Source organism: Lissotriton vulgaris, chromosome 10 (genome assembly GCF_964263255.1).
Source record: "Lissotriton vulgaris chromosome 10, aLisVul1.2, whole genome shotgun sequence".
Lineage (NCBI taxonomy): Eukaryota > Metazoa > Chordata > Amphibia > Caudata > Salamandridae > Lissotriton > Lissotriton vulgaris.
In genome coordinates, this window is record NC_141698.1 from 317,659,866 (window position 1) to 317,687,104 (window position 27,239).

Here is a 27,239-nt window from a genome sequence, read left to right on the forward strand (position 1 = left end):
TTTTTTGTCTTTTCCTGCTCACTCTTGGAGTTATGCCTTTCGGAAACTGCTCCTGGCTCAAGAACTTTCTATTTCGCAAACTATAGAAAGATTTCGCTATGTTAGGCTGAGTTTCTGACTGCGAGGGTTCGATTTTGGTTTTAGGTTGATTTTTTGGAAGGTTTTTTTTTAACTCTTGAGGTGTTTTCTCCTCTGTATCCTCCTGTGTTGATTCTATGGCATTACTCATGTGCCAATTATTTAAATTTTTTTCTTTTAAGTTTATATTTATATTTGTATTTATTTTTAGATCTTGGCAGGGTTGTAAATGTTTGTACGTTTGACAAAGCAGGAGATATTGATATAGTTGGCTGCTGGTGTTAATGAAGCTATAGTCTGTATTGCAACATAGATTTGTTTGTAGCGTTTTACAATCGAGACATGAGGTGGCTTGTTGAGCTATACAATACAGATCATCCAATGTCAAGACTCTTTCAGTTCTTAAAATATTGTTTGTTTCTCTTCCCTCGCGTTTACACTTTAATTTTATCAGTTGAGTTTTCAGCTCTGCCTTCTTACATTCTCCTATACACCTCCAGTCACTTTCTTGCTCCGTCGTGTGTCTCGCTACGTTATTGAAGCCACCCGCTTTCAAAACAAAGACTCCTTTGTTGCTTTCCCCGAGCTGCTGCTGCTGCTGCGCTTGCTCCCTGACTCTGTCGCTCGTGCCCCGGAATCGAAAACTCAGTCTTCCGGAGGCACGGCGGCAGCGCGAGTTTGCTCTTCTCGCGGTACACCACTTCCCTGTCCCTGTACCTGTGTCTGCTCTGGGGTGAGCTCCAGGACCCTCCGCCACTCCACTCGTTCCACAGCTTATCCCGAGCCCTCGGTCCGCACCGGCAACAAGCCGGGTCCTTTCGTTCCTCTGCTCCACTCCGCTGATAGTTCCCCGAGGAACCAGGTCCGAACAGAAGAAGCTGCCGTACAACCTCGGAACACCAACGGCGGAACACCTAGTCTCACCGCTCAAAGAGTGAGGGAGAAATCCATCAAATCCGACAAGAAGCACCATGCCAGGGGCGGTTTGTGGGTAGGAGTTTTCCTGATTCAAACGCGCATCATGTAACTCTCTTCTCTGATCTATAAACAGACTCGTTTTGGGGTATGTTATGCCGCGATATATTTACTGCATCTTGCTCCGCTGCATGCCTGAGCTTTTGCCAACCCCTGTTGTGATGATCACGGGTGCACCGGGAGCTCTCCGACCGAGCTTCCTACTCGGCCGCCATCTTCCCCCCGCTCACAGTTCCCCTCCCCCCGCTCACAGTTCCCACACCCCCTTATACCTAGTAATTTAATTAAAACGAAACACAAAATGGCGAATTCCCGTTTCGCTACCAGTTTGCGGCCCAGTTCGCGGCCCGGGAAGCGCTTCTACCGTGAAAAAAATATATTTTTTTATTTTCCCCACGGGACCCTTTAATAACCCCAACATCATTCCTAGGGGGTCAAGAGAGGTATACCTTGCCCCCTTTCATTAAATTCCCCCTTCGTTTTTCACCTCTTCTTCTCTCTCGATCCTACCGAGAGATAAGATGGCGGCCGCTCCGGACTGTTTAGAATGTTGACAGACACCGGAGAGCCAATCAGCTTTCTGCGCGCAAAGTTCAGTTTCGCGAAAAGTAAGCGGACCGGAGCGCAGCCCGGAGCGCTGTTACAGATATATATCTTGTTTTGAACGTTAATTTCTCAAAATCCACTGGAGCACATATATTGAGACCTAGCAAAGGCACATCGGGCTAACAGTCCCTACAATTTTGGCAAGTTTCGTGCAAATCCATTCAGCCGTTCGAGCTAAAAGTGAGGCCAAAGGCCCTATGGAAATTAACATGGGAAAAACGCGTTTTGGGACCCCCCTTTTTTCTCGGCCCCCCCTTGACGAAACCCCCCCCAAATTTTCGGGGGCTGCTCAGAAACAAAATGTGCCATTTTCCTGAAAATGTCAGCCGATTCCGTCCACAAACGCCAAAGTTATTAGACATAGAATTTTCAAAAGTTCCATAGACAAATAATCCTAACTATATATACCTACTGGCGACAGCCAGTAGGTAATATATATATATATATAATCTACTGGCAGTCGCCAGTAGATAGTTATAGTTAGGACATATTACCCATAGGAAATCCGCAACATTCTATTTGGAATAACTTTGGCGCTGATTGACGAATCTGCAATATACTCGAGGGGCATCTTTAATGTCTTTTATTGGGACTTCTGCAACGTTGTGCACAGTACCAAGCTACCCGCATACATCTTGGACAATTCTGAGTATGACCCCTGGCAGCACTTACCTGGTTACGAATGGTGCATCCTGGGTGTTAGAGTCCTGGATCGACCAAGGACCTGTGCAAGCTAGTGAATTCACCTGCGGAGGGGCGGAGCGAACATTGCACCAATCGGCATGCAGCAAGGTACATTTACATGCAGAATGCCAGCAATTCCCGAAGACACACCACGGCGCTGACGAAGGCCTGATGAGGCCGAAATGCATTCGCCAAACTTGAGAAATAAAGGTGTCGCCTCTAATCCCCTTGTGGCTTCTGCTTCTTTCATTGGGAGGAGTTGTCCGGTATATGTTTCACGCGCTTTCCAGAGGGGCGCTACAGAGGCCCATCCTTCACAGGTGGCCTGGAGGTTCTGGTTGCTGCTTCATCTAGATGTTTGTTCTCCTTCAGTAATTGAAAACGCCAGGCTCACCTACTAGCGCGAGTGGAACTGTAACGGTGCAACGTCGTTATTAACCTCAGCTTGGGCGGGTTGGCTTCTTCCTGCCCCCGTTCGATTGAAACTCGAGCTTTAGGTTGAAGGATTAACAGTGGGGACTCGAGGGGCATCTTTAATGTCTTTTATTGGGACTTCTGCAACCTTGTGCACAGTACCGAGCTACCCGCATACATCTTGGACAATTCTGAGTATGACCCCTGGCAGCACTTACCTGGGTACGAATGGTGCATCCTGGGTGTTAGAGTCCTGGATCGACCAAGGACCTGTGCAATCTAGTGATTTCACCTGCGGAGGGGCGGAGTGAACATTGCACCAATCGGCATGCAGCAAGGTACATTTACATGCAGAACACCAGCAATTCCCGAAGACACACCACGGCGCTGACGAAGGCCTGATGAGGCCAAAATGCATTCGCCAAACTTGAGAAATAAAGGTGTCGCCTCTATTCCCCTTGTGGCTTCCTCTTCTTTCATTGGGAGGAGTTGTCCGGTATATGTTTCACACGCTTTCCAGAGGCGTGCTACAGCGGCCCATCCTTCACAAGTGGTCTGGAGGTTCTGGTTGCTGCTTCATCTAGAAGTTTGTTCTCCTTCAAGTAATTGAAAACGCCAGGCTCACCTACTAGCACGAGTGGAACTGTAACGGTGCAACGTGGTTATTAACCTCAGCTTGGGCGGGTTGGATTCTTCCTGCCCCCGTTCGATTGAATCTCGAGCTTCAGGTTGAAGGATTAACAGTGGGGACTCGAGGGGCATCTTTAATGTCTTTTATTGGGACTTCTGAAATGTTGTGCACAGTACTGAGCTACCCGCATACATCTTGGACAATTCTGAGTATGACCCCTGGCAGCACTTATCTGGGTACAAATGGTGCATCCTGGGTGTTAGAGTCCTGAATCGACCAAGGACCTGTGCAATCTAGTGAATTCACCTGTGGAGGGGCGGAGCGAACATTGCACCAATCAGCATGCAGCAAGGTACATTTACATGCAGAACGCCAGCAATTCCCAAAGACACACCACGGCGCTGACGAAGGCCTGATGAGGCCGAAATGCATTCGCCAAACTTGAGAAAAAAAGGTGTCGCCTCTAATCCCCTTGTGGCTTCTGCTTCTTTCATTGGGAGGAGTTGTCCGGTATATATATGTATATATATTCACTGAAAAAACCATAGGTTTTAGGCCTTATATAGTTAGGAATTAGCATTTAAAAAACCTTGAAAATTCCCTGAAAAAACCATAGGTTTCAGGCCTTATATAGTTAGGAATTAACATATAAAAAACCATTGAAATTGCTCCTATATAGTTAGTTGGACTAACTATATTTGGCGCACCCGCAATCCACTGCTGATGATGTCACATATTACATCATTCATGAAATGGTCAGTGACATCACTGATGACATCACTGATGACATCTCAAATGACATCACTGATGACATCACTGATGATATCATCCAGTGACTGTGTTTTTCTGTAAAGTTTAAATATGTTTTACATATTGAAGAATGAGTGGATGTATAAGTGTCTGGATGAAGGATTTAGTAGGTGCGTGGCTGACTGTATGAGTGAGTGATTAAATGTGTCTTACTGAATGCATAGGTTAGTGACTAAACTGTGTGAATGTGTGCATCAGTATGTCTGTTGTTGTGTAAGCTGCTGCATGTGTTGATCAGTAGCTATATGAGTGGCTATATGGGTTATTGATTGGTTGCCCAAGTATTTGTATGGGAGACTGAGTGTGTGGCTGGCTGGGAGGTGTGTGACTCTGTGCGGATCAATGTGTACTTGTATCAGTGATTGTATAAGAGAGTAAGTATGTTTTAGTATATCTTTGAATAAGTAAGGTGTTGTGTGTATAACTATATAGATGAGGAAATGGAAGTGTGATTGATTCTTTACATGACTGACTAGGTGTGTGAGTAACTCCATGGATGAGTGGCAGTGTGTGAGTGTCTGCATAGGTGTATGAGTGCATATGATAGTGTTGCATTGATGAGTGACTGTATGTATGAGTGATTGTATGGGTGAATGAGTGGATGTGTGTGTAGACCTAGGAATCAGTGAGTGCCTATGTAGTAACTGGTATTGGTGTGTCAATGGTTTCAAGAATGGTAGTCTGTATTTAACACTGGGTGTATCAAAGGTTATATTAGAGTGTGAGGAGGTGCATCGTATTGTCACATGAATGATGTAATCAGTGATGTCATCAGTGATGTCAAATGAGATGTCATCAGTGATGTCATCAGTGATGTCATTTGAGATGTCATCAGTGATGTCATCAGTGATGTCACTGACCATGTCATGAATGATGTAATATGTGACATCATCAGCAGTGGATTGCGGGTGCGCCAAATATAGTTAGTCCAACTAACTATATAGGAGCAATTTCAATGGTTTTTTATATGTTAATTCCTAGCTATATAAGGCCTGAAACCTATGGGTTTTTCAGTGAATTTTCAAGGTTTTTTAAATGCTAATTCCTAACTATATAAGGCCTAAAACCTATGGTTTTTTTCAGTGAATTTCAAAAGTTTTTTAAATGCTAATTCCTAACTAAATAAGGCCTGAAACCTATGGTTTTTTCAGTGAATTTGCAAGGTTTTTAAAATGCTAATTCTATTAGCGGATAACGTTTAAATATGTTAATATCCTTGTGGGACCAAATAAATTGAGACAAATCATGGCAGACGTGTTTCAGCAGAACACCCTTTGACTGGGCCTACATACAATTAATGTTGGCTTATTTTCCATATGTATAGGTTAAAACTCCATCCTTCATTTCCATGACTCCCAGCTACTAGAACGCCAGCACAATCATTATCCTGGGAGCCATTTTGCAACCATCATCCGGCAATACATCTGAGTGCATGATTACTCAGTGAGTTCACATTGGATCAATAAAGGATTTCAATACCCCACATTATCATGAACTCAAGTCCAGTTTTCATTGAAATGTACTATTTTGTGAGTCCCACAATAAATCCCAAAGTACAAAATTCATGTTTAACCATGCTAATCTACACAGACCTAATTGTTATATTTAATTACGCCCTGTGCATATTATTTATATTAGTCACACAGAAGCAGTTACTGCATTCCATTCCATTAATTCTTTTGAAATGTGCACCTTAAATATCAACGATACAATTCAAGATAGGGTAGTCGCTGTGTTTCATTGTACCACTCCAAGAGAAAGTGCAAAATGCTTTTCCACAAGGGTAGGTGATGAATAATTCAATTTCGCTTAAATGTCATATTGTACTTATCAATGATAAAAGTGTATTGTGCGCCTCTGGGACCAACCCCTCCTGTCAAGATCGTATGGATTATAACATTATTAACATAGTAGTGGGTTGTATTATTACTTGTTGCACTCATCCTTAGAAAAGTTTATTGTGCTGGGAGATGCAATTTCACAGTTTTCCATTTTAAAGTGCACCATGCATATTATCCATACTAATCAGACAAAGTTGATATTCAAAACTCCCTTGACACAGGAGGGGAAGGAACCTGTAGACTGTCATGGCCTTGAAGCAAAAAAAATGACCCATTATCTTCCAGTAGTCTCCTACTGCATGTGCAAGGCGTTTGAAAGCACGGAACCCGCGATACAAATGGAAGCTCACCTCTCTCTCAAAACCTTGTCTAGGTCCCACGGTGTGTAAGGGCCTTGTGTATGTGGAGCTTAACTATTCAGGCTTCAGAAACAGTATTCCAATCTTTGAATCTCTTCAATAAAATATGTGAACTCAAAATGCAGAGACCAAGTACCAACAAATGGGGAAATCCTCTGTAATCAATGCTCTCAATCCTGAAAAGTAGTTATTTAAAAGTGCCTAACCGGAAACCACCCTTAGTCTCACTGGATTCCAGTTGCTGGATTACTCCAGTGCACAGTATGCAGAACACCACTATTCACCTCACACATCTACACTAATAATAGCGCTTAAAGCCAGCCCCTCTAAAACCCAAGGGTGATGTGAGATTCAACCCGTTCACACTAAAGATTTAATTTCAGGTTTTTCGACTTCTTAACTGCACCAGAGGTAGCAGCTTATGATCCTGGAACATGCAGTTTCTCCATTTTCAGCTTGAAAACAGTCTGGCTCCAAAACTCCACTGTACCCTCCTGCTTTAACCTCCTTCAAGGCAATCTAAGTCACTGAACTGAATCAATTAAAAACATGGTGAACTCTCAGTATGCAGTGAAAGGCCCTTCGCAAATTCAACTGGTCATTTTCATTTTATGTATTTGGTTGTTAAAATGGTACTGATTGGGTGAAATGTTTGCCCAGACAGCATTGCCAAGTGTAATAAAAGAATGAAGTAATACTATTAAAAAAAAAGTGTGCCGCATTATGCCACATCATTTGCCTTTTCTTGCTGCACAATTTAGTCACCCTTGCTGCATAATTGGGAGCTTTCCTGCTGCTTAATTTCAGCGGCCTTGTTCAAAACCCTCCAGGGCCTGGGTCAGGAGATGTTAATGAGTTAGTAAACAAGGGGAACATTGTGATGCCACAGACTACATATAAAGCACTGGAATGTCACAGCAAGACACTATATTAAAAGATATCATTCTTGTGTCACAACTGCGTTTAATTCCGTTTTTATCAGCTGTATAGGGTCGCATCATTTAAGTTAATCTGGTATTTGTATAAAGTGATAAAGAATGTAGAGGACTGGTCTGCTTTAAAAAAAAGAAACTAAGCTGTTATAGAATTTGGTTAAAGTAGAGACTTGCTGAGCAGCGTCGCACTAAAAGCATTACTACTGTGTCACTCACACAAATACCCCCTATTTCCCTCTCCTTTAATTATCTGTGCAACAAAATATTGCCGCCCAACCTTTTGGGATTCGCCTGATTTTGTCTTTGCTGTTTACATGAAGCGCAAAGATCACACCAAAAATGTCTGCCTCATCATGACCGTACATTTTTGCTAGTATGCCCCATGCTGAAATTCCTTTCACTATCTTATATTTTTTTCTTTTTTTTCTAGAGCCCAGACTTGTACCCAGCAGACACAAAAGCCTCTGTGTATGGCAAGCTGTTTTAAATATTGTGACTCGATCATGTACCTGTCTTCGCCCCGCTGGAGCCAAGCATCTCTGCTTAGTGTCTGCGGATTCTGACGGCAGCTGCGGGGCTCTCCCAACACCACGGGGGCCCCGCTGCATTACGGGCGGCGTCTCCTCTTTTCCCGGGGCTCCCTCAGCACACGGGAGCCGCGCACGAGCCCACACTTCTTCCACGGGCAGCATCACCCAGTCTCCCCCTCGGCACGGGAGACCGGACGGACACATCAAAGGCTTCCCCCAGGCAGGGGGAAGCGGAAACAAGGCGGCGGCCATCTTGAGGCGGCTCGGGCCGCGGCGGTGATCTCGGGGGCAAAACGAGGGGTGGGCACCCTCGATATTAAAATAAAAAGATTTAAATAAAAGAGAGAAGCCCCCAAAGGCCCCCCCAATTTTTTTTCTGAACAATCGCGGGGTGCTCGCACGGTGCGTGCTTACAGATATGTACTTTTTTTCTCTTTTAATTTTCTCAGGAACTATGGAGGGATTTACACTATTTAACCAAAAGTGTGATCTGCGTACCAGACTCTACCATTTTGACAAGTTTGGTGTAATTCCATTCAGCGGTTCAAGCTGTAGCCGTGTCTAAAGGTCCTATGGAAATTAACATGGGGAAAACATGTTTCGTGACCCCCCTTTTTTCTCAGCCCCCACTTGACTAATCCCCCCAAAACTTTCAGGGAAGGAGAGGAGCGGAGCGGGCCATCTTCTTTGAGAAATTTGCGAAGATTCATCAACCAGCGCCAACGTTATTCCCAATAGAATGTTGCAGATTTCCTATGGAAACTAGGTCCTAACTATATATACCTACTGGCGACCGCCAGTAGGTAATGTATATATATATATATATATATATATATATATATATATATATATATATATATATATATATATATATATATATATATATATCTATATTACCTACTGGCGGTCGCCAGTAGGTAGTTATAGTTAGGATAATTTTCAATGTTAAATCTCAACATTCTATTTTGAATAACTTTGGCGCCGGTTGACGAATCTGCCTGAAATTTTCAGGAAAATGGTCTCATGGCGGTCCGGTCCTTCCCTGAAAGTTTGGGGGGGATTCGTCAAGCGGGGGCCGAGATAAAAGGGGGGTCCCAAAACGCGTTTTCCCCATGTTAATTTCCATAGGGCGGTCGATTTCACTTTTAGCCCGAACGGCTGAATGGATTTCCACCAAACTTGGCAAAATTGTAGGGACTGGTAGCCCGATGTGCCTTTGCTATGTCTCAAGATATGTGCTCCAGTGGATTTTGAGTAATTTAGGTTCAAAAAAATATATATATCTATAGGCGCTCTCCCGTGCGCGCACCCGAGTGCGCTCCAGGCGCGGCACGCGACTTGCGCGCAGGAAGCTGATTGGCTCTCAGTTGTCTGTAAACATTCTAAACAGTCCGGAGCGGCCGCCATCTTGTGTCTCGGTAAAATCGAGACACAAGGGGTTTGAAAAAAAAAGGGGCAAATGACCATAAGGGGGAAGAGTAGACCCCCTCTGACCCCCTAGGTTTGATGTAGGGACTAAAATAGGGTCCTGCAGGGCATTAAAATTTTTTTTTCGTTTTGCGCGGGGGAAGCGCATGGTACGCGCACCGGCGAAGCACGGGGAAAATCCAGGATTATATTTATGAAGGCCTTGCGCTGTTAGTTTTGCGCTTCCTGTGCGTCAATTTTTGTGACGCACCAGCGGTGTAAAAAAATGCGCATTGTTATGCAATATTTAAAAAGTGACGCATCTATCTAGATGCGTCACTTTTTAAATATAGTGCAACGAGGTACATTTTATTACACTGCTGGTGTTATGCGTCACTTTTCTGTGCGCACTCCTTATGACATTCCAGATGTGTCATATTTAATGTATGACGAATCATGTTGCAGATACAATATGGCGCAGAGTTTTAAAAAGTGACCCATGTACCTAGATGCGTCACTTTTTAAAAATAGCGTCAGGTATAATGCATGCAGAGGGGGTGTTCTCCCGCAAAAAGCTTTGTAATAGCGACGCAGTGAAATCTTTCAGATTTCACTGCGTCAGTTTTAGGATGCTGTTGCGTCAAAATCTTGTGCCTGCTTTACAGCAGGTGTTAGACTGAGGCAAGACCTTTCATATGCTGCTTTCCCCATTTGAAAGGACACATTACTGGAGTTGCGTCACTTTTGTGACGCACTCCAGCAATGCGTTACTTGGAATGTCATAAGGAGTGCGCACAGAAAAGTGACGCATTGCACCAGTAGTGTAAAAAAATGTGCCGCGTTGCGTTATATTTAAAAAGTGAGGTATCTAGGTAGATGGGTCACTTTTTAAAATCAAGCGCCACATTATATCTGCGTGAGGTATAATGCATGCAGAGGGGGTGTTCTCCCACTAAAAGCTTTGTAATAGCGACGCAGTGAAATGTTTGAGATTTCACTGCGTCACTTTTAGGATGCTGTTGCATCCTTTAAATATAGTGCAACGAGGCACATTTTATTACACTGCTGGTGTGATGCGTCACTTTTCTGTCCACAGTCCTTATGACATTCCAGATGTGTCATATTTAATGTATGACGAATCATGTTGCAAGGAGCTACAGATACGTCAGTATTTCTGACATATGTGTAAACATAAAAGTGATGCGAGGCCGGCGCAAAATTTTGACGCAATAGCATCCTAAAAGTGACGCAGGGAAATCTCATAGATTTCAGTACGTTGTTATTACCAAGCTTTTTGCGCGGGATTGCCCCTCTGCATACAATATACCTGATGCAGATACAATATGGCGCAGAGTTTTAAAAAGTGACCCATGTACCTAGATGCGTCACTTTTTAAAAAATAGTGTCAGGTATAATGCATGCAGAGGGGGTGTTCCTTGCAAAAAGCTTGGTAATAATGACGCAGTGCGTCACTTTTAGGATGCAGTTGCGCCAAAATCTTGCGCCTGCTTCACAGCAAACCTTTCACATGGTGCTTTTTCCATGTGAAAGGACACATTACTGGAGTTGCGTCACTTTTGTGACGCACTCCTGCAATGCGTTACTTTTGTGTTTACAGATATGTCAGAAATACTCCAGTTTATTCACTGTGTCATAACTTTCTTTTCTAACACTCACCTTCTTTCATTCCTCCTACTTCACTTCCTTTCACCTCTCATACCTTTCTGTTCTTTCTTACTCATTCTCCTTTCAATTATCAATGCACTATATTTCACTTACTCTTCATTTTTTAAGATTATAGCTCTTTGATGAGAATTGGAGGTAGTTCTGAAAAGAACTTTTGGTTTTCTTCTTTTAACTGAAGAGGAACAAAAACAGGGAATAGAAACTGCTCAACAGGAGCAAAAAGAAAAGAAAAAAATTAGGGGTGGGAAGGGCAGTGATGGTTCTCCAATGCCCGAACCATGAGCAGGACACTTTGCTCCCCATAGGTGAGGAGTTGATTGCAGTATCTGCATTTGACGACCCCATGGTTGAATGCAGGTTGAATGTTTGCTACCTGCCCCTGAGATTGTTCTCTTCCAGAAGAAGTTGCTCCTCCTGTTGATGTAGAGGCCCCATCTCTGGGAACCTCCTGTGCCAGAGCCCTGACACTTTCCCGGGCAAAATTCTGGGGGTGCCTCCTCTCCACATGTCGGATCATCGTAAAGTTCCCAAAAGAGTATTTTTTTTGGGGGTTACCCCGTGACAGGACCTGTTTGCAGATCCTGCACTCTACTTTTGGTGCATTCACCTTCTTCTGGCCTTCTGGAAACTTAAAAAATTTCCAAATGAAATGTTCCTTCACCTTTGGGGTAGGAGGCTCTTCATCAATGAAGTCATCTTCACTGCTGGATGGTCTGGCAGCCATGATGAATCCAGGAATATGGAGCAGCAAAAAAGGCAGGTCTTTCAGTCACAAAAGTGAAAGAAGAAGTGAAGGAAATGGGTGGGGATTTCATTCATTGTAAAAAAAAACTGTTAGCAACCAATGAAAAGTGTTATTTGAGGGTCACATGACCCGACGCGTTTACGCTGCGCGCTCCGGAGCACTTCCGGGTGCGTTTACGCAGCGCGATCGTAGGCGCTTCCGGGGCGCAAACGTGGCGCGATCGTAGGCGCTTTTCCGTGCGTTTATGCGCCGCGCACGTATGCGCTTCCGAGGGCACTTACGTTGCGCGCCGAAGTGACGTCATCAATCTTTTATAGAAATGCATAATCATTTTCCATATTAAAAAAAACTAATTTTATTTGTATGGTACGAAATGTTTTGCATTATTATTAACTTTTCATTCATATTTTTTTTTCACGAACGACAGTTGCGCTCTGGGTGCGCTTTCAGATGAGCTCTCGGAGAAGCTTACAGGAGAGCTTAGCTGAAAGCTTCCCGGAGCGCGCACCCAGAGCGCAAAAGAAAAAAATTATAAGAAAAAATGAATACTTAAAAAAAAACAGCAAATTGTAAAAAAAAAAAAGGTTAGAAACTCGATATACAAAGGAATTAGCATTTAAAAAACCTATGAAATTCACTGAAAAAACCATAGGTTTCACACCAGTTATAGTTAGGAATTAGCATTTAAAAAACCTATGAAATTCACTGAAAAAACCATAGGTTTCACACCAGTTATAGTTAGGAATTAGCATTTAAAAAACCTATTAAATTCACTGAAAAAACCATAGGTTTCACACCAGTTATAGTTAGCTGGAAATTTTACTGATATAAAACCATTGAAATTCCCACGTTATAGTTAGTCGGACTCACTATAACTTGCGCGTGCAATGCACTGCTGATGACATCACATATTACATCACTCATGACATGGTCAGTGACATCACTCATGACACCATCCTTGTGACATAGTGACAGACCTCCTTTCACTATAATGTAACCCTTGAGACACATATTCAAAAATAGAAACTGAAATTTTTAATAAAATGGAGATACCTATATCAGTTACAACAAGCAATTCAGTAATTCCACTATCTATATACACATCCACTCATTCACCAACAGTTCTATATAGTCACTCATACATATACTCACTCATCATATGAAGTGATACACCTATACATCCTGTTACACACCGACATTCATCCAAAAGTTACTCACACACATATTCACACGTGCAAATAAACTATTGGACATCCATTTATTTGAATATAGAGTTATACACACACTTCCACCTTACTTCTATTTAAAATTACACATATTTATTCTCTTAAACAATCACTTATAGAAACACATACTTATTTAAACAGGAACTCTTACAATCTCTTACTCTCACATATACTCACTTATATACATCAATATTCATATATACTAGATTAAAACATATGTAGTTACTGATAAAGACACTAGTGAGACAGTCATTCACTCACTAACAAACACATATAGACACTCATCCACCCATACAGTCCTGTACATATGTTGTCTTCAAAACACATACAAACAAAGAGTCAGTCACTCATGCATCTATGTGCTAAGTAATACCCCCACCAAACCATATAGACACTCATACTGATACTAATAAAAATATCTAATAACCCATATACATACACATGAGTGGATGTGTATTAGATGGTGATATTACTGAATTGGTTGTTGTAACTGGTATGGGTATATCCACTTTTTTGAAAATATTAGTTTCTATTTTTGAATATGTGTTTCATGGGTTACATTACACTGAAAGGAGGTCTGTCACTGTGTCACAAGGATGGTGTCATCAGTGATGTCATGAGTGATGTCACTGACCATGTCATGAGTGATGTAATATGTGATGTCATCAGCAGTGCATTGCACGCGCAAGTTATAGTGAGTCCGACTAACTATAACGTGGGAATTTCAATGGTTTTATATCAGTAAAATTTCCAGCTAACTATAACTGGTGTGAAACCTATGGTTTTTTCAGTGAATTTAATAGGTTTTTTAAATGCTAATTCCTAACTATAACTGGTGTGAAACCTATGGTTTTTTCAGTGAATATATATATATATATATATATATATATATATATATATAACCTACTGGCGGTCGCCAGTAGGTAGTTATAGTTAGGATTTTTTTCAATGTTAAATCTCAAAATTCTATTTGGAATAACTTTGGCACCGGTTGACGAATCTGCCTGAAAATTTCCTGAAAATGGCCTCGTGGAGCTCCGGTCCTTCCCTGAAAGTTTGGGGGGGATACGTCATGCGGGGGCCGAGATAAAAGGGGGGTCCCAAAACGCATTTTCCCCATGTTAATTTCCATAGGGCGGTCAATTTCACTTTTAGCCCGAACGGCTGAATTGATTTACACCAAACTTGGCAAAATTGTAGGGACTGGTAGCCCGATGTGCCTTTGCTATGTCTCAAGATATGTGCTCCAGTGGATTTTGAGTAATTAAGGTTCAAAAAAATATATATATCTATAGGCGCTCTCCGGTGCGCGCACTTGAGTGCGCTCCCGGCGCGACACGCGACTTGCGCGCAGAAAGCTGATTGGCTCTTGGGTGTCTGTAAACATTCTAAACAGTCTGGAGCGGCCGCCATCTTGTGTCTCGGTAAAATCGAGACACAAGGGGTTTGAAAAAAAAAGGGGCAAATGACCATAAGGGGGAAGAGTAGACCCCCTCTGACCCCCTAGGTTTGATGTAGGGACTAAAATAGGGTCCTGCAGGGCATTAAAAATTTTTTTTCGTTTTGCGCGGGGGAAGCGCATGGTACGCGCACCGGCGAAGCACGGGGAAAATCCAGGACCATATTTATGAAGGCCTTGCGCTGTTAGTTTTGCGCCTCCTGTGCGTCAATTTTTGTGACGCACCAGCGGTGTAAAAAAATGCGCATTGTTATGCAATATTTAAAAAGTGACGCATCTATCTAGATGCGTCACTTTTTAAATATAGTGCAACGAGGTACATTTTATTACACTGCTGGTGCTATGCGTCACTTTTCTGTGCGCACTCCTTATGACATTCCAGATGTGTCATATTTAATGTATGACGAATCATGTTGCAAGGAGTTACAGATACGTCAGTATTTCTGACATATCTGTAAACATAAAAGTGATGCGAGGCAGGTGCAAGATTTTGACGCAACAGCATCCTAAAAGTGACGCAGAGAAATCTTATAGATTTCAGTACGTCGTTATTACCAAGCTTTTTGCGGGGGAATGCCCCCTTTGCATACATTATACCTGACGGAGATATAATGTGGCGCAGAGTTTTAAAAAGTGACCCATGTACCTAGATGCGTCACTTTTTAAAAATAGCGTCAGGTATAATGCATGCAGAGGGGGTGTTCTCCCGCAAAAAGCTTTGTAATAGCGACGCAGTGAAATCTTTGAGATTTCACTGCGTCAGTTTTAGGATGCTGTTGCGTCAAAATCTTGTGCCTGCTTTACAGCAGGTGTTAGACTGAGGCAAGACCTTTCACATGCTGCTTTCCCCATTTGAAAGGACACATTACTGGAGTTGCGTCACTTTTGTGACGCACTCCAGCAATGCGTTACTTGGAATGTCATAAGGAGTGCGCACAGAAAAGTGACGCATCGCACCAGTGGTGTAAAAAAATGTGCCTCGTTGCGTTATATTTAAAAAGTGATGTATCTAGGTAGATGGGTCACTTTTTAAAATCAAGCGCCACATTATATCTGCGTGAGGTATAATGCATGCAGAGGGGGTGTTCCCCCACTAAAAGCTTTGTAATAGCGACGCAGAGAAATGTTTGAGATTTCACTGCGTCACTTTTAGGATGCTGTTGCATCCTTTAAATATAGTGCAACGAGGCACATTTTATTACACTGCTGGTGTGATGCGTCACTTTTCTGTCCACAGTCCTTATGACATTCCAGATGTGTCATATTTAATGTATGACGAATCATGTTGCAAGGAGTTACAGATACGTCAGTATTTCTGACATATCTGTAAACATAAAAGTGATGCGAGGCCGGCGCAAGATTTTGACGCAACAGCATCCTAAAAGTGACGCAGAGAAATCTCATAGATTTCAGTACGTCGTTATTACCAAGCTTTTTGCGAGGGATTGCCCCCTCTGCATACATTATACCTGATGCAGATACAATATGGCGCAGAGTTTTAAAAAGTGACCCATGTACCTAGATGCGTCACTTTTTAAAAAATAGTGTCAGGTATAATGCATGCAGAGGGGGTGTTCCTTGCAAAAAGCTTGGTAATAATGACGCAGTGCGTCACTTTTAGGATGCTGTTGCGCCAAAATCTTGCGCCTGCTTCACAGCAAACCTTTCACATGGTGCTTTTTCCATGTGAAAGGACACATTACTGGAGTTGCGTCACTTTTGTGACGCACTCCTGCAATGCGTTACTTTTGTGTTTACAGATATGTCAGAAATACTGACATATCTGTAACTCCTTGCGAATTGATTAGTCATATATTAAATATGACATATCTGGAATGTCATAAGGAGTGCGTCCAGAAAAGTGACGCATCGCTGTTTTCACGTAGCGATGCGTCACTTTTCAGAAATGAGGCCTCCAGTTTATTCACTGTGTCATAACTTTCTTTTCTAACACTCACCTTCTTTCATTCCTCCTACTTCACTTCCTTTCACCTCTCATACCTTTCTGTTCTTTCTTACTCATTCTCCTTTCAATTATCAATGCACTATATTTCACTTACTCTTCATTTTTTAAGATTATAGCTCTTTGATGAGAATTGGAGGTAGTTCTGAAAAGAACTTTTGGTTTTCTTCTTTTAACTGAACAGGAACAAAAACAGGGAATAGAAACTGCTCAACAGGAGCAAAAAGAAAAAAAAAAATTAGGGGTGGGAAGGGCAGTGATGGTTCTCCAATGCCCGAACCATGAGCAGGACACTTTGCTCCCCATAGGTGAGGAGTTGATTGCAGTATCTGCATCTGACGACCCCATGGTTAAATGCAGGTTGAATGTTTGCTACCTGCCCCTGTGATTGTTCTCTTCCAGAAGAAGTTGCTCCTCCTGTTGATGTAGAGGCCCCATCTCTGGGAACCTCTTGTGCCAGAGCCCTGACACTTTCCCGGGCAAAATTCTGGGGGTGCCTCCTCTCCACATGGCGAATCATGGTGAAGTTGCCAAAAGAGTATTTTTTTGGGGGGTTACCCCGTGACAGGACCTGTTTGCAGATCCTGCACTCTACTTTTGGTGCATTCACCTTCTTCTGGTCTGCTGGAAACTTAAAAAATTTCCAGATGAAATGTTCTTTGACCTTCGGCTGAGGAGGCTCTTCATCAATGAAATCATTGGAGTCATCTTCACTGCTGGATGGTCTGGCAGCCATGATGAATCCAGGAATATGGAGCAGCAAAAAAGGCAGGTCTTTCAGTCACAAAAGTGAAAGAAGAAGTGAAGGAAATGGGTGGGGATTTCATTCATTGTAAAAAAAAACTGTTAGCAACCAATGAAAAGTGTTATTTTAGGGTCACATGACCCGACGCGTTTACGCTGCGCGCTCCGGAGCACTTCCGGTGCGTTTACGCAGCGCGATCGTAGGCGCTTCCGGGGCGCAAACGTGGCGCGATCGTAGGCGCTTTTGCGTGCGTTTATGCGCCGCGCACGTAGGCGCTTCCGAGGGCACTTACGTTGCACGCCGAAGTGACGTCATCAATCTTTTATAGAAATGCATAATCATTTTCCTTATTAAAAAAAACTAATTTTATTTGTATGGTACTAAATGTTTTGCATTATTATTAACTTTTCATTCATATTTTTTTTCACGAACGACAGTTGCGCTCTGGGTGCGCTTTCAGATGAGCTCTCGGAAAAGCTTACCGGAGAGCTTAGCTGAAAGCTTCCCGGAGCGCGCACCCAGAGCGCAAAAGAAAAAAATTATATAAAAAAAATGAATACTTAAAAAAAAACAGCAAATTGTAAAAAAAAAAAAAGGTTAGAAACTCGATATACAAAGGAATTAGCATTTAAAAAACCTATGAAATTCACTGAAAAAACCATAGGTTTCACACCAGTTATAGTTAGGAATTAGCATTTAAAAAACCTATGAAATTCACTGAAAAAACCATAGGTTTCACACCAGTTATAGTTAGGAATTAGCATTTAAAAAACCTATTAAATTCACTGAAAAAACCATAGGTTTCACACCAGTTATAGTTAGCTGGAAATTTTACTGATATAAAACCATTGAAATTCCCACGTTATAGTTAGATGGACTCACTATAACTTGCGCGTGCAATGCACTGCTGATGACGTCTTATTAAGCTAGTTAACCAATCAATTTTTAAAAACCATCCATTTAGACACTTATTTAAACATTTATTCTTCCATCAACTTTTACATATACATATATAAAATATATTTATTTTTCAGAAAGACACACATTCACTGGATGGTGTCATCAGTGATGTCATGAGTGATGTCACTGACCATGTCATGAGTGATGTAATATGTGACGTCATCAGCAGTGCATTGCACGCGCAAGTTATAGTGAGTCCATCTAACTATAACGTGGGAATTTCAATGGTTTTATATCAGTAAAATTTCCAGCTAACTATAACTGGTGTGAAACCTATGGTTTTTTCAGTGAATTTAATAGGTTTTTTAAATGCTAATTCCTAACTATAACTGGTGTGAAACCTATGGTTTTTTCAGTGAATATAAATATATATAATCTACTGGCGGTCGCCAGTAGATAGTTATAGTTAGGACCAATTATCCATAGGAAATCCGCAGCATTCTATTTGGAATAACTTTGGCGCCGGCGACGAATCTGCACAATATTTTCCAAACTTTTGGCCAGCTCTGGTCCGCTTCACGATGATTCATCAAGCGGGGGCTGAGAAAAAAGGGGGGTCCCAAAATGTGTTTTCCCCATGCAATTTCCCATAGGACTTTTAGCCGCAGCTACAGCCCAAACTGCCGAACGGAATTACACCAAATTTGGCAAAGAGGTAGTCCTTGGTTCAGACTCATGCCTTTTGCTTATTTGGTGTAAATCCATTCAGTAGTTCCTGAGAAAATTACAGTTAAAACCTTTTATATATCTATGGGCGCGGTGGATGCGCGCACCCTGCACGCCCCGTGAGTGCACCTTAAGCACACTCTCCCGATCAGGCACTGAATGCTAATTGGCTGTCAAGTGGTTGTCATCATTCGCAACTAGAAACTGTTGGCAGCCATTTTATGCCTCGGTAGAAGCAAGGCTGAAGAAGTCTGTGAAATATGTGTGCAAAACGCAAAAAGGGTGCAGGGTAGATACACTGTGACCCCCTAGGCTTGCTCAGGGGGTCCCAGAAGGACCCCTAAGGCCCAAAACATTAATATTTTTTTAAAAATCGCAGGATGCGCGTAGGATCCGCGCATTTCAGTGCTGAAAACAAACAAAGCGCGGGCTCCCTCACTTTAAAGGTTATTAGCCCCCGGGGGGGCAAATCCCAGGGACATGTAAAAAAAAATAGTGTGGGGGGTCCCAATCCCCCCCACACTGCCCTGGGGCCTGCCACCCCCGGGGCTGTAGCTCAATATATGCGGGGGGCTCATGAGGCCCCCCGGCAGTCCTGGGGACCGACATTCTGGGGCTTGTTTAAAAAGGGTGGGGGTCTCTTAGGCCCCTCAGCCCCGGGGATCGCCACCCTGGGGCTTTTTGAAAATGTGGGAGGGGGCCGTGCGGCCCCCCTCCTGGAGCCTTGTCAGGGCCCTGGGGACTGCCACCCCCCAGGGCCAGCTCCTGCAGTGTCCCGGGGTGCCCACCCCCGGGACACTGCCATTTGCAATGACAGTGCAAGAGCCTCGCGGCTCCCACCCTGTCATTGCAAATTGCTTTCCTATTTGGAAGAGAGAGCAGGAAACCTGCTCTTTCTTCCAAATAGGAAGCAGATGGTTTTTCCTCAGGGGGAGCAGCATGTTAGCTGCTCTCCCTGAGGAAAAGCAATGCCGGCTCCCGAAGGACGTGGGTAGCCAGCTGGGACCATGGGGGCATTGGGGCTCTCCCCACGGTCCCCAACGTATTAGTGGGGATGGGGTCCCTGGGGATAATAAAAGTTAGTGATAGGGGCAATTTATGTTTTTTTACTGTAAAGTTAGGAGTTGCACACCCAGCGCGGCGCTCAGCACAGCCCCTGGTGTGCACGCATTGGATGCACGGCTTCTAACTCATAGGGTGCGCGACTCCACGTGTGTGGTGCACGACTTGCACGTGTTGGCTGCACGACTTTGATGAGTTGGGTGCGCGACTCCAAGCCAAAAAACAAATAATATTTTTCAGATATACATCAAGCTTACGTGTTTAGTTGTTAGGTTGCTCTAAAAAGAGTCCTTGTGTTTATTGAGACATTTTAGTACCTACAAGTAAGTACCAATGCAGTGTCTAAAGTTCAAGAGGAAGACTCTGTTCCCTTCATCTGTAAAATGTACACCATCTCTCCTCTAGATGCCATGCATATTGAAACACAGATTGTTGTGGTATATGGACCCCATTCTATAGTCTCTGAGAAAAGCAGAAACAGATTTATTCACATGTTTCCTAGCTTTCTCAATCTGTGGACAAAATTGATTGGACCAGTTCCATTTCTGCCTTTGGCATATGTTAGAATAGACAAAGGCAGTTTGGGAGAAGAGTGACATAATTTCTCCAAAGGTGTCCTTCATAAGCATTTCCAGACCTAACCCAGTCAAAGTGCCTAGGTCATTGCCACCACAGTGCACAATTATGGGGTCAGGGTGTTGGAGATGCAAAAAGGATTTTACCAATGCAATCAATTTGTGCCACTTTAACCCTCTCTGTTAATCAATTTAATGTCTACATTTGGTAAACCTAGGTATTTGTGAATTCCTTTGTGTTCTGCATACCATTGGCTCCAGAAATTATAGCTGTGTCCCACAATCCACACTCTAAGCATCTTGAAGGGAAGTCTGGATGCACTCAGATGTTCTCTGTAAATGAAGTGGCAGTTTGAAAAATAAGATTTTTCTAAAATGGTGCATAACATGCAGTGTTGAAAAAAGAAAAGAAACGATTGGTTGTTTGATAACATTCTACACTGAAAAGTAGGGTGCATGTTTCAGTTTTCTAAAAGCATGATTCTTATTGGTTAACAAAAAGTGATTGAAAAGAACATTACATAGGATAAGCTGGTATATTGAGAAATCAAGCACACTTGCTGTTTTGATTAGCAACATTTTGTGATGAACTTTTGACCTGTGTGCTCACTTAAGTGTTCCATGAAGTGTTTCTATGGTAACAGGCAGAAGGCAGAATGGGGGTAGGGTTGAAATTTATGTCATTTGGAAAGGATTGAAATATGTAACCAATTGAAATGTGTGTTTCTTTTTGAATTAATATGGGAAGCAATGTGATTTGATGTGAAGGTGTATATGTGTTCGAAATGAGAGGGAAATCTGCTGTGTGACTGATATACCTCCTATTCTACAAAACAATTGGAAATGTAATTTATTAATTTGTGAGGGAATGTATGTGGTGCATTTTGATTTTAATCAGACTAATGTGTTAGTCCTACTAAAGTGCAGGGAATACTTTATTTTCTCTAGAATATTATTGTGAGTGTGTGTGCATTTAGAAAGCATTCTGAGATAAGCATTTGCGTATTTTATGTGCTTGCTGACAGATAACTATGCTGTTCTCATGTTTTTGTAGAATTAGAAACCAGTTATTTTTTACTGATTTGCAAAAATGACTCAAGTTTCTACATTAGAATGCAGTACTCATTCGAGACTATGAAATGTGTTTTGGTAAAATGCAACGGATAGTGTTGGTTGTCTAGAGTCTCACAGTAAGTCTTGTGTGCATTTAGGAATTATTCTGATAGAAACACTCTATACTAATGTGTAGTAGAAAATGTTGTGCAATGTGTAGAGTCACCTAAAGTCTTGTTGGCTGGTAAATGTATTTTGGTAAAATGCAAGTGATGGAGTTGCTTGAGTAGAATCACACAGTGGGTCTGTGCATTTAAAAATCATCACTCTGAGAGAAGCATCTTGGTAGTTCATGTGTTTCCTGACATGTAATTGGTTAAAAACGTATTGTGTTCTCACATTTTGGTAGAATTAGAAAATAGTCATTGGTTATGTGTTTCCAAAATGATTTTAGCATTAATAGTAAAATGCAGTTCTGAAATATATGGAATGCATGCTTGATGTTTTTGCAGACAAATAAGTACATGTAGTCTTGCAGCGACACTACCCCCAGTATGACTTCCTACACTACCCAAATACCATCGTACAACTGTAAACTCTTAATCTACCTCCAGTACGACTACCTACAGGACCCATTCATCACTTTACTACCCTAAACCTTAAATATACCCCAGCACAACCTCCTAAAATACCCAAATACCACTTTAGTTCCTAGAACGCTACCCTACCAAGAGCCCCTACACTACACAAACACCCCTGCACTACCTTAAACCCTAAAACACTATCTCTAGCAAAATCCTCTACAGTACATAAACACCACTGCACTAAGCTAGAACACTACCCCAGCATGACTCCCTACACTAACGAAACACCATTTAACTACCCTAAAGCTGAAATCTATCACAGCAGGAGGACCCCTTACACCCCCCAAACACCACTATACTATCCTACTACTGTATTTATAAGAAATATTGTTATTTGTCTAGAATTACAGTGTGAGTCAGTGTTCATTTGGGGAAATTGAGAGACACTGATTTGGTTGGTTTATGTGTTTTCAGACATAAATACATGTATTCCTACAGTTACAGTATCCCTAGCATGATTCCCTACACTACACAAAGACCAGTGCACTACCCTAAACCCTTAATCTACCTCCAGCACGATCACCTACAGTACCCATTCACTACTGCAGTACCCTAAACCCTAAAATACTACCCCAGCATGACCTCCTACACTACTCAAACACCACTGCACTATCCTGGAACAGTACTCCACAACGACCCCCTACACTACACAAACACCACTGCAGTACTGTAAACTCTAAATCTGTACTGTTGGTAAACGATAGTGACTGTTTATGTACCATGTAGTAATGTATTTACTGAAGTAAAAGTGAACCAATTGTGAATTCACTCAGTGTCTCTCCTTATAGTATTGTGATCATTTTCTTAATATGCATGTACTCATAAAGTGCTTCAGGTTTTAGTTTTATGGAGTGCTTCAAAGTGGTATGCACTATGTATGTACTGCTGTTACCAACTTCACAGTTGTGCTTCAGGCCTAAAATTTCTTAGTTAGAATTTATATGGAATGTGTTTGTATAGTAATAAAAAAGTATAATTTTAAAGTTATTATTATATATTTATTTATGATTATTTTTTACAGATACTGTTTATCATCATTAAAAAAATGTTATCATGCCGTAGAAAAAAAGAAGAAGAAAAGCTCAGAAGAAGGATACTTACTTGAAAAAGGGTCAACCACAACTACTGGAAGACCAACATAATGGGTCCGATTCCGATTCGGGAAAATCCCGTCCGAATCGTCGTACGCAGCCTTTTTCCCGTACGGAGAACCGTACCCGTACGTACGATGTAGTACGATGTGTACACAATGCAGTTCTCCGTACAATTCATACCAAAGCCTGTACAAACCATTACTCCGTATGAATCGTATTCGGAACACGCAGTACGCCACGTCCGTACGGTTTCGAAGCATTATTTCCCGACCCAACGAGTACGATTCGTGTCGATGACACTCCGCACGACTCTTTTGCTACGGGAGTTTTAAACGTCCGTAAAACTAGATTTCGAGTCGGAATGCGTACGGAACGGACCTCCCGTGTACGGTGCGTACACCCGATCATTGCAGGGGTACGGTGCGTATGGGTACGGCACATACACCCCTGGGATATCGGTGTACGGTGCTTAGGGGTTCAGTTCGTACCCCCCAAGGTCGCACGTGTACGGCACGTACCCCCCTTGAATTTGAATGCTATTGTGTGGTTCTCCGTATGAATTGCCTATACGCAATGTTTACCGTACGAATCGCAGACACGTCCCCGGTCCCGATCGTACATGGCGGGTCGTACGACATGTTTATGATTCATACGGTTTACCGTGCGGGTCTATATCATACGGATTTACACTCGACTTTCGTACGGTACGCGAAGATTCGTATGTATTTCGGGCCTACGCATCGTACTATGCAATTTGGAAGGAGCTGTACAATTTGTACGGAAACGGCTACAAATACGAATCATCGCACGGTCACGTCTCCCGAATCGGAATCGGCCCATGTGTCTAAAAAGAGTAACATTTCTGGTAAGACCACAAAGAATTTCATAAAAAATATTACTAGATTCAGAAAAAAAAAGAAATGTTCAAAGCAGTGAAAATGGTCCAAACACAGAAAAAAGTGCAAAGATTAGGAAAGGAAAAAAAGGCAATGTAGATACAAAGGATATAACTTATAGTAAAAGGAGAAAATATCAATATAAAGAAATGCGCAAAAAAATGTTTTACAACAGAGTAGTCCATATTTTACTGAAACATACAAAGAAATGTAGAAAAAGAACACTATTTTATAAAAAGAAGCATATCGAATCCATTGTTGAAAAGGCTTTTGAATTAAAGAGGAAATTATTCATTTTAGTATTAAAGAGAATTGGATCACTAGATAAACCAATCCATGTAATAAAGGCCAAAAGTAAGAGGAAAAGAGTATTTAACAAAAGTAATGTTTGTGATATTTTCCTAGGGCAATGGAAACACAGTTCAAGTTCTGAGACTTTTTTTTAATGAAGAGAGTTATTTACAGAGCAATAATTTGTTGCATGCAGTTGACACCAGTGGTCGAGCTTATCAGGTTAGAAATGGTTGTCCAATTGAGAAAGAGAAAATGGTTCCTAGAAATGCAGAAGAAGTGATAGCTGATGAAGTTCTAGGCAGATGTCCTAAAGCCCCAGTGTACACTTGGGGTTGTAGTAGTATTTGTAGTGTACAACAAGAATCTATTGATAAATTACACAATTTCTTACAAGCATATTATAAAAAAAGTGTTAAACAAAAGATTAAGGTGTTGCAAGGACTAGACCCTTGCAGAGTGACAAAACATACTGGTTTGCAAGGTCATTCTCTGGCTTGTCTTTCTAGGAAAGTATGTCAAAGTGTTTTTCACCATTTCAGGATGTTGGTAGTACGCCATACTCAAATGCGGAAGTTAGTGAGAAGATTATATTATGCAAAAAGTCCAGCACTAAAGTTAAATGAGTTGAATAGTGCTCTTTTGCATGGGTCAATATCAGATGTGAAAAACTCAGATATTAATAGAAGAAAATGTTGTAGAGAACGTTGAACATAATTGTACAAAAAATGTTGAAAGTGAAATTACAAAGTTTAAGGTGATTTCAGGTGAAAGGCCAAATTTTCCCTGTATTTGTTGTCGCCGAACTCACTACAAAAAACAGACTAGGAGTGTTGATCTGTATTTAAAAAGTGAAAAAGAAAATAATGATAATTGGAAAGAATTTGCAACCTATTTGTTGGTAGAGAATTGTTTTGATTCGGGTTCTGATCAGCATATTGTAAATATTGTTATAACAAATTAGATGAGAATACAATACCCGCTAGAGCTGTTCATAATAATCTGGAGTTGGTTGCTATTCCTCCAGAACTGATAGATTTAAACACGTATGAGTCTATTCTCATTCAGTGTGTGCACCCGTTTCAGGCTATTGTTCGTATGGAGCCTCAAACAGGTAAATTGCCTCCTTCAGATTTACAAAGAGGATTAAAAGGAAGAGTTGTGTATTTACCGTTAGATTTAAAGAAAAATATTGAAACTATTGGTGTAGAGAGTGTAGAAAGTGAACCACTAGTTATTCTTGTTAATGGTATGCAGACTAAGGATAGAAAATCTGGCAAGAGTTAGTGGATGTTAGGAAAGTGCAAAAGGCAACATTGTATTTGATAAAGAACAATACATACTATAAGGATGTTTATATGGGAGAAGAAGAAATAGTTTTAGTAAAAGATACTGAAATGTCAAGTGGACAAATTGAAAAAGTGGATATGCTAAGATGTGAAGAAATCTATGAACATTACAGTGTCCATCCACTTCATTCAAAAGAAGTGATGGGGAACACTATTGATTTGTTCCAAATGAAAAAAGCAAAAGGAACTCGCATGAGTGTATGGGAAGAGAGCTTGGAAGCTTGTTGTTTTCCACAGTTGTTCCAAACTGGAAAAGGAGGACGATATGATGAACGTCCTGTGCAGATTCCTGCATCTGAATATCGGAAAACAAGATTATATGCAGAAGATCCAAGATTTCAACAATGTATCCCTTATATATTTCATCTTTTGTTTGAAAATCACTTGTCTGGACTTTCATATGCAGTTAACCATGTTCTAAAAACTAAAATACATCTGCAAAATGTATCTGAAAAAGATTTTATGGATAAAGTGCACAAGAGAGATGATCATCTAGAATCTCAGCTCAGTAATTTGATGGCATGTCAGCGTGGGACTAATGAATATTGGTACCGTCGTCATGGAGAACTGAAATGTATGCTACGGAACTTAGGAACTCCAACATGCTTCCTTACCCTATGCTGTGCTGAGTACGCTTGGGATGATTTTACAAAAAAAAATTCGAGAGGCAAATTCCAATATAAAAAGTATTGAATACAAAACACCTGGAGAATTGTGCTCTTTGGATCCTGTTAATGTATGCAGGTATTTCAATCATAGATTCGAGGCTATGATGTCTTTTATCTGTAATAAAAAAATCCTCCTCTTGGAGAAGTTGTGGATTTCTTTTGGAGAAAGGAGTATCAAGCAAGAGGTGCTCCTCATATACATATTTTGTTATGGATTAAGGATGCTCCCAAATTTTGAACAGATGCGGATGATACTGCTTTCAGTTTTATTGAACAATATGCAACATGTGATGTACCCAAAAGCACAGAAGAAAACAAATTAAGAGCACTAGTATTACGATCCCAAAGCCACCGATGTGGAAAATACTTTCAACGAAAGTACAAATCTAAGGACAAGTTCTACACCAAATGTCGTTTCGCATTTCCACGTCCTGTAATGTCCAAAGGAAGAGTGAACAGTTTTATGTCATCTTTGCGACATACTATCACAAGAAAGTCTCCAAAAAATACCTATAATTAAAGAAGAAATGAAGAGTCAAAATACATAAATGACTACAACCCAGTCATTTTGTCCATGTGGAATGCTAACATGGATATTCAATATGTTGCATACAATTCCATTGATGTTGCTCGATATGTAACGTCCTATATTACAAAATCAGAAAAGACAAAATTGAAAGAAATGTGGGAATAGATTTCTCATGAGAAGACTCTCAGTAAGAAATTATACAGTTTCAGTTTGAAGATGTTATCTCATCGGGAAATTGGAGCATATAAATGCTCAGATCGGTTATCATCTGCAAGTCCTTACTCCAAATCTAGAAGAATCATTTATGTGAGTCTAGGTCTTGCAGCAATGCGAAATCAAGTACTGACATCTGTACAAG